This window comes from Aotus nancymaae, unplaced genomic scaffold (assembly GCF_030222135.1).
Source record: "Aotus nancymaae isolate 86718 unplaced genomic scaffold, 86718_ANA_hifiasm-v0.15.2.pri h1tg000004l, whole genome shotgun sequence".
NCBI classification, from domain to species: Eukaryota; Metazoa; Chordata; class Mammalia; order Primates; family Aotidae; genus Aotus; species Aotus nancymaae.
Genome location: NW_026988415.1, coordinates 48,470,816 through 48,475,050, shown reverse-complemented (window position 1 = coordinate 48,475,050; position 4,235 = coordinate 48,470,816).

Here is a 4,235-nt window from a genome sequence, read left to right as displayed (position 1 = left end):
AGGAAAAAGTCTAAAGAAAAGCCTGATTCAGCAAAAAAGGAAGACATCAAGGCTGAAAAAAAGCAAGTAAAAGAAGGAAGAGGAAGATGATGAAGATGAAGATGATAATGAATAAGTCAGTTCAAGCAGTTTTTTCGACTCTACAAAGCATTTAACCCCCCTGCACATAATTTACTCCTTATAAAGAAAAAATGAAATTTCAGGCCCTCTAGGATTTGTTTTTAAACTGTACAGTATCTTTTTTGTGTATAGTTAACACACTACCAAATGTGTCTTTAGATAGCCTGTCCTGGTGGTATTTTCAATAGCCACTAACCTTGCCTGGTACAGTATAGGGGCTGTAAATTGGTATGAAAACTTAAAGCATGTTCTTGTTGATACACACCACAAATTAGTTATATATGATGAAAGGAATTGGCTCTGTGTCCCCACCCAAATCATCTTGAATTGTAATCCCCACATTTCAACGAAAGGACCTGGTGGGAGGTGACTGAATCATGGGGGCGGATTTCCCCTTTGGTGCTGTTCTCTTGATAGGGAGTTATCATGAGATTTGGTTGTTTAAAAGTGTGTGACAACCTCCCCCCTCTCTCTCTTCCTCTTCGGGCCATGTAAAACATACCTGCTTCCCCTTCACCTTCCAGAATGATTAAAAGTTTTCTCAGGCCTCCCCAGTCACGCTTCCTGTACAGCCTGCAGAACTGTGAGCCAATTAAGCCTCTTTTCTTTATAAATTACCCAGTTTCAGGTATTTCTTTTTAGCAGTATGAGAATGGGCCAACATACCTTCCTTATGATTTTCTTAATAGCATTTTCTTTTCTAGCTTATTTTATTTTTGTAAGAAAACGTTTTATGATATGTATAAAAACTGTATTTTTATAAAAATAGTTTTTACTGTAAAATACAGTACTGTATTTTGTAAAAAAGTTTATTTTTTACAGTACTGTATTTTGTAAAAAAGTTTATTTTTTACAAAAAACTTTTTATGAGAATACAATTTATGATACATATACAAAATATGTACCAATCAACTATATTATCGACAAGGCTTCTGGTAGACTAGGCTATTAGTAGTTACGTTTTTCCAGAGTCAAAAGTTATACACAAATTTTCAACTGTGTGGGAGGTCAGCATCTCTAACCCCCATGTTGTTTAAGGGTTAGCTGTATTTTGTGGGAACGGTTAAACTACAGATACCCAGGTTGTTAAGGGCCAAAAAGGATACAGGTGAGGATGGTACCATTAATGTATTTTTGCCACATTCCTTGGGACGGGGGATAAGTGACATTGAAATTTGAGCACTTCTGTGAGGAAATGAGTCCTTCTTGAACAGAGGCAGTGAGAGCTGTGCCTGCTAAAACAGAAGCCTAACATAGTTGGAAGGGGTCCTAGTGACCATCTAGTCCAAGGGTACACAAATTATGACGTGCAGGCCAAATCTGTCTATTTCTTTTACAGCCCTAAGAACCATTTTAAGAGGGTTGTAAAAGTGTGCATGTCAGGGAAGGGCAGTAGATCTATACCTACACATGTGGTCTGCAAAGTCCATCTTAGTTTTCATCTGATCTTTTAAAGAAAAATTACCATAGTCTACTTTTAACCTGTTCATGTTATAGGTGGATACTAAGGCTTATTTATTCAACATATACCTACCTACATATATATATATAAAATGACCTCCGAGCATTCAACCTAATGCCACTGAACTAATATTATTTTCCAAATATTTATATTAATTTTATTTAGGGAATCAGGGAGGGCCAAATTTCAATACCCTTAAAAGTCAGGCATGCTCTGTGGCACATGGTACAGTACACATTTGTTACATTTTGTCACACCTCCTACCCATTTATTTTATGGTAGCATTATCTTGAAATATCTTTGGGGAATCATTCATCTACATAGTTTGGTTGGAACTGATCTCACCCAGTCCTCGGGGTTAGGGTTATCCTATTAGCCTAGGGCAATGAAAATATCCCATGCCTCTGGCCACAGTGATTAGATTAGGGATGGGCATATGACCCAGTACAAAGGACTGATAATCAGACCGAGTTCTTTATATTAGACCTTTTAGAAAGAGGAATATTCACTCTCTTTCCTGCTGGGTTTGAACATGGAAGCAAAAGTCCTGGAGATAAGGACACCCACACACCATACAATCAGAACATGAGAATGAAAGCAACATAAAGGATTGAGAAACTGAGAGACAGAATCTGGTGACATTGTTTGGAACCCCTGGATCAAGCTGTACCTGAAACATTGATTAGGAGAACCAATACATTCCTTTTTAATTAAGTTTATTTGAGCTTAATTACCTGCCACTTATAACCAAATTACAACCCATGGGCAAAATCCAGCTCACTGAATGTGTTTGTATGGCCCATAAGCTAAGAATAGTTGTATTCATTTTTATTTTATTTATTTATTTATTTATTTATTTATTTATTTTTTGAGACGGAGTTTCGCTCTTGATACCCAGGCTGGAGCGCAATGGCGCGATCTCGGCTCACCGCAATCTCTGCCTCCTGGGTTCAGGCAATTCTCCTGCCTCAGCCTCCTGAGTAGCTGGGATTACAGGCACGCGCCACCGTGCCCAGCTAATTTTTTGTATTAGTAGAGACGGGGTTTCACCATGTTGACCAGGATGGTCTCGATCTCTTGACCTCATGATCCACCCGCCTCGGCCTCCCAAAGTGCTGGGATTACAGGCTTGAGCCACCGCGCCCGGCCTGTATTCATTTTTAAATGATTGAAATAAATAAACAAGAAAACAAAAGACAAATATTATTTTATGACACATGAAAATTATGTGAAATTTAAATTTCGGTGTCCATACATGCAGTTTTATAAAAACACAGCTACTCATTCAACTATGCACCATCTGTGTCTGCTTTTGTGTTACAGTAGCAGTGTTGAGTAGTTGTGACAGAGACTTTATGGACAACAGTGCCTAAAATATTTACAGTTTGGCCCTTTACAGAAAAAGCTTGCTGACTCCTGGTCTAACTGAAGCAGGTGATGCTCAAGAGTTTTTTATTGTTGTTGTTGGTTAAGGTTTCTGTTGATGTCCTGGGGAGATAGTAATGGGGCTCATTGAAATTTATGATTCTAAGACTAAAGAGTTGAAGAACAATCAGAGGCAGAGAGGTAGGGGTCACTTCTAACCACTCAGGGAATAATTCAGTAGGCAAAAAATTTATTCACTATCTGGTAGGAGAAATTGTCAGTAAGAACAGAGAATCTGAGTAAAGTTGTTAAATGTCACCAGGTGAAATGTTTTCTACATGAAGCCCTGGAGAATCTATTTTATATCACCAGCTATAGAGATAGGGAGTGAAAAGGGGAGCTAATATTTATTCATTCCCTCTAATACATTAGATACCATCCTAGATTTTATTTTTATGTTATGTTTGACTCATCCTCGAAACAATCATATAAGCTAGGTCATATTTTTATGCCACTTTTATGATGAGAAACTGAGATTTTGCCTTACTTTACTCTGCTAGAGAATACCAGAGCTGAAATTTGAACACAAATCTATTGGACTCCCAAATGCATGCTTTTTGTGCTACATCATGGGTTGGAAGAATCTGAGAGTGAGAAAAACAAAAGAATTCTAAAAGTATGAGGATTGTAGGAAACTGAGTTAGAATATTCTATTTGGGAGCTTCATTAAACAAGAATTATAAACTGATGGAAGAGAGTCCTTTTCCAGGAAGAGGTAGCACTTTTGAGAGTGAAAAGGAGCACTATAAATAATTATGCTGGGTCAACAGAATTAATCTGAGATTGTCTTGAGCTAACCAGAATGTATGGTGACCCTAATTAGTAATAACAAGGGTCATCTGATGATAGGAGGAGTCATGACAATGAAGCAGTGACAAATGACCAGATTATATCAAGGTCAGCTGACATCACTGGAGCAGAGACTGCATTGGGATGGAGGAGACAAATGAATGCTAGCAGCTGCTCAGGACAATTATAGTGCCAATCCTGGGAAAGGCATTAGACACCAAGCTACCCAGCTACCTTGCTAGGGCGGTAAGGGAAGGACTTGAGGGGATTAGATTCTGGCCATTTTTATTGAGATCAGAATTAGAAATTACTGTCACTGTAACTCAACACCCTAGTAGAACCCCCCTCCCCCCCGGCTGGGGAATCAGAAGTTAAACTTACCACCAGGAATATTCCTTTTCCTTTTTAAGAGCAATGATCAAAAAGACCAGTGTAGGTT